This window comes from Oncorhynchus mykiss, chromosome 22, assembly GCF_013265735.2.
Source record: "Oncorhynchus mykiss isolate Arlee chromosome 22, USDA_OmykA_1.1, whole genome shotgun sequence".
Lineage (NCBI taxonomy): Eukaryota > Metazoa > Chordata > Actinopteri > Salmoniformes > Salmonidae > Oncorhynchus > Oncorhynchus mykiss.
This window is the reverse complement of record NC_048586.1, coordinates 15863128-15871882: the sequence shown is the minus strand read 5'-3', so window position 1 is coordinate 15871882 and position 8755 is coordinate 15863128. Positions and strand designations below refer to the sequence as shown.

At 41.1% G+C, this 8755-nt stretch overlaps 1 protein-coding gene across 1 annotated transcript in view; it reads left to right on the top strand.

Moving 5' to 3' along the window:
* The first annotated feature begins 1837 nt into the window (after window positions 1–1837).
* xirp2b (xin actin binding repeat containing 2b) overlaps window positions 1838–8755 on the top strand; it is a 33027-nt gene continuing 26109 nt past the window's right edge. Inside the window, exon 1 of the mRNA XM_036958850.1 lies at window positions 1838–1959. The gene's annotated coding sequence lies outside the window, so the exon portion shown is untranslated. The remainder of the gene's footprint in view (window positions 1960–8755) is intronic.

The window sequence follows — 8755 nt, the reverse complement described above, 5'->3', positions numbered from 1 at the left end:
ATCGATGCTTGACTGCCGTTTGACAAATAAAAATAATCTCATCAAGTAGGCTATACTCACACAGTATCTGTGCGCTGTTGGCCAATACCAGAGTGGGCACATTCACTATCTAACACAACTTTTTTTGTTGTGACAAACCATCAGTGGAGTTGAAAATACAATGGAAACGCATTACATTGTTTATGTGCGCTACATCATCACGCACAGCTTTTTATCCGGGACAAGTCAATTTGATAAACACATTTCTGGTGGGGGAAATGCGCATGTTGTCACCAATTGGATGGAAACCTAGCTTTTGTCTCTTCTCTCTTTTGATGGTGTCTTTTCAAAGTCTTTTTTTTTTCATGAGAGAATGGACTGAATAATAGGGTTATAGGGTCACAGGTTACTATCACTTTACCCTTTGGTGGAGCTCAACCTTTACCGTCGGGTTACAAGGAAGTCTATATACCTTACTGCTTACTGGTGGCTTGATTTCTATGCCGCTTCTGGTGTGTGTGTTGTAATTGTGATGGGTGAGAGCTCTGTGTTCACATGCTTGTCTTCTGGAACTGTGGTGGGTGTGATGTGTGGCTCTTCTCCAGGTAAGCCACTACTCCAGGTAAGCCATCCTCGTGGTGCCTCCACGTACTGAGGCGCCTGGTTGCTGCCATTGAGTGGGTTGCAGCTCTGGGAGTGGTTTCGCACCTCTGGTTGTAGTAGTGCTCTTGTCGCTCTTGTAGATGCTGCAGCGTTGTGTGGGCGCTTTGTGGTATCGCAGGTTGGAGTAGTGTTGCCATAGAACAGTTCGGTATAGGTCGTCGTGGGTATCCTGGCAAACCCGCAGTTTCCCGCTCTTCTTCTCTGTGACTACCAGACTGCTGACCCATGCAGTGTGCTCTGTCAAACGGTCGACAACATCAGCCTCCAGTAGCTGATTCAGTCTGTCTATTACTGCCATTGTAATCTTTCTGAAGCCATGTATGATAGGTGGGACGTCTGGGTTCACATGGATGTGAAAATGATGAGCCTCGGAGAGAGAGACCTGGAATGGGAATTGAACAGTCCTCCTGAACACAGTCACACATGAGCTCCCACACGTCAGATTTTTCAAATGAGTCTTCCCCCAAAGGTCAGCCTTGCCAAGCTGGGAGGGAGAGATAGAGCTGTGAGCTGCTTCTCATACAAATCCCTGGACATCCTATCATCTGTGGTGCTCAACAGTCTACAGCAGCACAGTTTACATCTCAATCTGTCCGGCTGATCAGAGTAATCACAATTTGGAAATCTGTTGGCACAATGCAAACAAGTGACAGACAGATCCACACTGTTTGATACATGGTGGTTGGAATGCTTTTCCTCGGGACTTGTCGACAGCGTTTGGTGTATGATAACATAGTGGCTGCGCCATGAGTGTAGAATGAATAAGACCTTTTTGAATTGGGCTGCTACTGGTTGAGATTGGAATGTGCACCCTCTGTATATATTCTAACACATTGCTATATTACATTTATTGTAGGACTAACTGATTTAATTCAGTTCATTTAATTGAATCCCCATGGCTGCAAAGGCTATTTACTTTTATAAATATGGATGTTTTCCTTTTTAAGCATGCAGTAGCCAGATAAGATGTGGGGAAACTACCCTTTTCGGTTGAATGCATTCGGATGTGCAGCTGACTTGGTATCCCCTTTCCTTTCTACAGTGACCCAACACCCTCAGTGACCTAAATATATACATGAGACAAACATAGATATGGACATGTTCCTGAAACCCAGACTCCAAACTTCCCTGCACGTTTAATCCTGCCTTCAAACGCAGCACACGTCTATATGCGTCGGCATTGATCTGTCAGCAAGACATGGCACGTAAACATTTTCTTTGACCTCCCCTGCAAGACGCAATAGAGTGCAAGAATGGAGAGCAATCTGTGTCGTTTGCTATGAGCTGTGGGATACAAAAGATCCGTGTCTTTTTGAGGTATGTTTAAAAGAGGGAAAACAGGCGTTCTGAGGAAAGTCAGGCAGAAGGCAGACATATGATCCAGAGGGAGGCTCCTCCTGAAGAGAGCTTCTTTCAATTCTGTTTTTCTTCCCTCTTGACTGTTTAGCATTGCTGATCTTCCTCGGCTTCAAAGACTCCAGGCAGGCAGCGCACAAAGCTTTACGAGTGAGATTTGAGTTGCGGGTGCTGTATTGGTTGTTAGAGGTTTGGCTCTGTCTGCCTCCCCATTCTCTACCTAATCCCCCAGAGAGCCTGTTCGGAAGCGCTGTAAGGGGTGTATTTTATTTGCAAACAAATGTGAAAACAGTGCTGGTTAGCAGCTAGGAATATATACTCCCAGCTTTAGTTTCTTGCTTTGTACAAAAACACGAGGTAAGCATATTTTATGTGTGATGTCTAGGGCTGTGACAAGTCTTGTAATTTGAGGTTGCCGGTAATTGGCAAGGTACACGGTCACCAACATAACCGTTCGGTTATAGCGTTCGGTTAACTGCACTATAACCATTACACTTTATCAGTAGAATTTCATTATTGTTATTCCAAGTTATTACCTCTTAATATTAGTTGAGTATACCAATGAAGAAATGTCAAATTGGAGAGGAATTCCGAAAAAATACAGCAAGTCCCGTGCATTTTGTCTCTCCACTTTTCAGAACAATTTGTGTAACGTCAACCAACACTGCTGCGGTCATTCTCAGGGGTGGAAAAAGTACCCAATTGTCATACTTGAGTAAAAGTAAAGAAATGTTAATAGAAAATGACTCAAGTAAAACTGAAAGTCACCCAGTAAATACTAATTCAGTAAAAGTCAAAGTATTTTGTTTTAAATATACTCAAGTATCAAAAGTACACGTAAAAGTATATCAAGTATTTTTTTTTAAATCTACGGATAGCCAGGAGCACACTCCAACACTCAGACATCATTTAAAAGCTAAGCATGTGTCTTTAGTGAGTCTGTCAGATCAGAGGCAGTAGGGATGACCAGGTGAATCAGACCATTTTCCTGTCCTACTTTTGAGGGTGAGGGAAAGTGCATGGAGTAAAAAGTACATTAATTTATTTAGGAATGTAGTAAAAGTACAGACCCCCAAAAATGACTTAAGTAGTACTTTAAAGTATTTTACACCACTGGGCAATATGATGAGTTCAAAGTTGCTAGAGAGGACGCAGTAATGAGAGAAAAATGATATACTACTGGAAAAATGATATGCTACTGAAAATATTAGGATATCGGCTATGTATCCTATAGGATGAATCATTAAATGAGCTTGGCTACGTTTCATTCAGTTACACCCCATTTAATAAGAGTGGAAACGCAAAACTAGCACGAGTCGTCATTCCTCGCACGTATGCTGGCCCCCGTTTAAAAATGTTTTATAATAATCTGATTAAAGAGATGAAGTCCAGACAGGCTAAGCCTATTTTAGGAAACATTTTGAATGGATATAGAGAATTAGTGAACTCAAACATGCACACCCACCCACCTAAAAGGATCCATCACTTAACTCTCACTGACACAAATCACGTTTGTCCTTTCTCTCTGTCTTCTTCACTGTTCCCTTCTTGCGCAATTCATGCATCTCCATTGGCAACTCCACTGGCCTATCGCAATCAATCAATCCAATGTATTCATAAAGCCCTTTTTTACATCAGCCGATGTCACAAAGTGCTGTACAGAAACCCAGCCTAAACTCCAAACAGCAAGCAATGCTATCTCTTCCCCCTCTTTCTCGTTATTGAGCGAGCAGGGGAGAACCGGAATGAAAGTAACACTTTGTTTTTTTCTCTAATTACTCTGAGATCGATAGAGCTAGACACCATATTTTATGACAAACAACATGTATACAGTATGTCCTCTACCATTAGCAACTGTAATTTAATTTGTAGGGTAATTGAGTTGAAAATGAAATAGACTGAGAACAGAACTACTACAATATTACTTTTGTACCTGCCGGCGGGAGTAACACAGCCTTGGGATGGAAGTAACAACTGGTTAGAAGTGCACAATATCGGTCTTATCTCCACGTTTCCGGTTTGTAATGCTATTTACTGTCAACAAATGTACTATCAGCCATCATTTCATGTTTGTGTCGATTTTAATAATTCATGCTATAGGTTAGACATTTATGAAAATTAACCATATTCAACATCGCAATGTTGCGCAACCACAATATTTTGCCTTACAGTATTAACCGGACTAAAATGGATCACGTAATAGCTATATTAACCATCATTTTCTAATTTTACTTTAATAGGAATGTATTACATGTTTTTCACAATTTTCAATGGACTTCATTCTTAGCCCAAGAACTTTATTCTCTTCAGAAACGCACACTCATCATGCATCATGGCTTAACATAAGGTAATTGATTGTGAGCTTGTGGCGGCTAAGGTTAGGTGAAGTTTGTAGTGGCTGTTTAAAGAAAGCTGAACCATAGACTACTTTCAGGGTGAGGAACCATCTAACATCAAGTTGTAAAATAGTGAACTACTCCTTTAAACATTTATTTGATTTGATTCCAGGTCATTAGTTTACATTGTGTTACTTTCATCCCTTCCTTCTTTCCTGTATCTTCTCCCAGGCTAACCCACAAGACTAGCTAGCATGATACGTGAAACCTATGCTGTCAATTAGTCACTAGATGGGTTAACAAAATGACATACTGTATGTTTCGAACCTTAAACAACTAAACACAACTCTACAAACAAAAAATAAACAGTTGTGGGTCTGTTTTTTTTTACTTACATTTGCTCAAAACCAATTTTTGTTGACAACTCAGAGAAACATGGTCAGACTGGGCGTTTTTTTTCAAGGAGGTCTTCCTTCGCTACGCCATTCTAGCTTCTGTGTTATCTGATAAAATGGGTGTGTTACTTTCGCCCTTTGTTACCTTCGTCCCGGGCTCTCCCCTATAGACAATGAACAGCAATATAGTTTGAAGCTTATTTCAAGCAATTAAACAAATTATAATAGGCCTAGGCCTATTCGTGGAGAGAAGCATCAATTCTCTTGCTTGGTAAATAGTTTTAAATTAGGCTACAGTCTTGGCAATGAACTGGCGAGGAAGTTTGAATGGCGAGAGTGTGATCACATTGTCTAAATTGATACCTTGCTGCACTGATGCATTGCAAATGTTTAAAAAAACAGGCAGTGAGAAATATGTTAATTCACACAATGAACCCACAGACCTGTCAGTGGCAGTGTCCCAGAGAACAATTTCTATTGGTCAACAGCTTCTTTTCGCAAGCGAAAAGATGCAAAAATCAAACCTGCTCCGCATAAATAATTGACGGGTTGTGGAAGGACGATATTTCGGATTTAGTGTGAACGGGGTCATGAACAAGACATGCTCATATTTATTTATTTATTCCTAATTATTCGGTCGAATGTAATGGGCTTGGTGATGATGGGTTCTGACTTCTAATCTTGAAATATTTTTAATCATCAGGTATCTTACGGCAAGGAGAAGGGCCACAGTCTGGTTGTTACACCATAAGTTAATGGTTATCTGCAAAAGGAATGTATATGGTGGAGTCAATTAAGGTTGGATATGAGCCAGGGCCTTGGAATGTTACTGTGTGAGGGAAAGGCAATCACATGGTTGTGGTCACTGATAAGGGTGGAGAGCTGTGGATTAGTGAGGAATGGGGACCGAGGTTAGGTCAGGTCACAGTAAGGGAGAAGGAACAGTTTATTACCCGCATCACTTAACTTCCTGCCTAGCAATAAAGATGTAATGTTTAGAGGGAAGGAGGAGACTTCACCTAAATTGGGGTATATATACTTGTGTTGGTGGGAACATGTCTTAGTCTGTTCAGCTGTCTGACCCATTAGGTGACTTAACTTGGTTTGAGCTTTAATAATCACCCGTGAGTTTTTGCTCGGTTCATTTATAACCTAACAGTGAGAAAGGGACTTTACTGAAAATAGGCCTTTTACAAGATGAAATCATAACCGAGGTGTTTATTTCTTTAGGAAACGTTCTAAATGGACATAAAGACCTATAGAGAGAATCAGCGAACTCACACATGCACATTCCCGTAAAAGGACCCGTCAATCAAAGCCACCAGTGTATATCAGAGACAAGCAAATATTTTTGCATTCCTTGAAACGTATTCAAAAACCTAGGCTTACCAAAAGTAGGCTATAAGATAATGTATTAACAAGGAAAGCATGAAGGGGAGAGAGACAGCTATGCGATTGTAGCATAGCTGAAGATGAAATTGACAGTCATTGAAATTGAAACAATAACACACAACATGTCTATACTGTCGTGGCCCAAAGTTTTGAGAATTACACAAATATTAATTTTCACAAAGTCTGCTGCCTCAGGTTGAATGATGGCAATTTGCATATACTCCAGAATGGTATGAAGAGTGATCAGATGAATTGCAATTAATTGCAATGTCCCTCTTCGCCATGCAAATGAACTGAATCCCCCCAAAAACATTTCCACTGCATTTCAGCCCTGCCACACAAGGACCAGCTGACACCGTGTCAGTGATTCTCTCGTTAACACAGGTGTGAGTGTTGACGAGGACAAGGCTGGAGATCACTCTGTCATGCTGATTGAGTTCGAATAACAGACTGGAAGCTTCAAAAGGAGGGTGGTGCTTGGAATCATTGTTCTTCATCTGTCAACCATGGTTACCTGCAAGGAAACAGGTACGTTTGCAAGGAAAACGTGCCGTCATCATTGCTTTGCACAAAAAGGGCTTCACAGGCAAGGATATTGCTGCCAGTAAGATTGCACCTAAATCAACCATTTATCACATCATCAAGAACTTCAAGGAGAGTGGTTCAATTGTTGTGAAGAAGGTTTCAGGGCACCCAAGAAAGTCCAGCAAGTGCCAGGAACATCTCCTAAAGTTGATTCAGCTGCGGGATCGGGGCACCACCAGTACAGAGCTTGCTCAGGAATGACAGCAGGCATATGTGAGTGCATCTGCACGCACAGTGAGGCGAAGACTTTTAGAGGATGGCCTGGTGTCAAGAAGGGCAGCAAAGAAGCCCTTTCTCTCCAGGAAAAACATCAGGGACAGACTGATATTCTGCAAAAGGTACAGGGATTGGACTGCTGAGGACTGGGGTAAAGTCATTTTCTCTGATGAATCCCCTTTCCGATTGTTTGGTGCATCTGGAAAAAAGCTTGTCCGGAGAAGACAAGGTGAGTGCTACCATCAGTCCTTTGTCATGCTAACAGTAAAGCATCCTGAGACCATTCATGTGTGGGGTTGCTTCTCAGCCAAGGGAGTGGGCTCACTCACAATTTTTCCTAAGAACACAGCCATAAATAAAGAATTTTACCAACACATCCTCTGAGAGAAACTTTTCCCAACCATCCAGGAACAGTTGGTGACGAACAATGCCTTTTCCAGCATGATGGAGCACCTTGACATAAGACATAAGTGATAACTAAGTGGCTCGGGGAACAAAACATTGATATTTTGGGTCCATGGCCAGGAAACTCCCCAGACCTTAATCCCATTGAGAACTTGTGGTCAATCCTCAAGAGGCGGGTGGACAAACAAAAACCCACAAATTCTGACAAACTCCAAGCATTAATTATGCAAGAATGGGCTGCTATCAGTCAGGATGTGGCCCAGAAGTTAATTGACAGCATGCCAGGGCTGATTGCAGAGGTCTTGAAAAAGAAGGGTCAACACTGCAAATATTGACTCTTTTCATCAACTTCATGTAATTGTCAATAAAAGCCTGTGACACTCATGAAATGCTTGTAATTATACTTCAGTATTCCATAATAACATCTGACAAAAATTATCTAAAGACACTGAGGTGGCAGACTTTGAAAATTAATATTTGTGTCATTCTCAAAACCTTTGGCCACGACTATAGTCTATAAATTAAGAAAATATTCTGTATCAAATTATACCATGCCAGGTTGGATAGGATTGGCGTATTGTCCATTCAACACAACGTTAACGCATTATAGGCCTCAGAGCCAGAACAACCTTGTTGACTGCTGTTGAATCATTTATGAATAGTCAGACACATCAAACCTTTTTTTTAAAGAACGATATATTGATTTAATAGCAAGCAATGAAAACGTGCATTGTATAAAAGAAAGTCCAAACATCTCCCAAAAAAATGTTCTACTGAAATTACATAGCCTACAGACTAGCGCTTCTACACCCCGCGCATCTATCAGACAGAATTTAGTAAAGCAATTGCTCATAATCATTAGTAAATACACCCGCTATTAGGTATGTAAAGTTTATCTACATAAAAAATAAGGGACATTTAAAAAAAAACATTTAAAAATGTTGGCCTATTTTAAAGGGTTTTGACGTATTTTTTATATATACAAGCTGTCTTCATCCATAACCGTCAGTTACGCGGTTATTCAATTGCATCACAGCCCTAGTGATGTCACTTATCTTCTCTTCCATGGCAATTAGGATACAGCTGCATCACATCTGTTGCAGCAAAACGTTTCTATCCCTTTGGGACATACCTCACAAAACCTACTCCAAGTTATGCATGGAATGTGAGTGGAATTTATCTGAATACAATTTGAACCCGTAAGTTAATGCAAAAGACCCATCTTGCAGCAAGATTTGATTATTTTTAGGGTATGCCGTTAAGGCGGGGAGCAAGAATAGCGCTGTCATCATCACTCCTTGGTTGTCCTCACCCCCATCTCTCTCTTGCTGCACTGGGACACAAATGTCAGACAGTACATCGGCCATTACATTACAGACATGGGGAGACGTGTCTGGCTGCCCTGTAGGTCAAAGGAAAAGACCACCA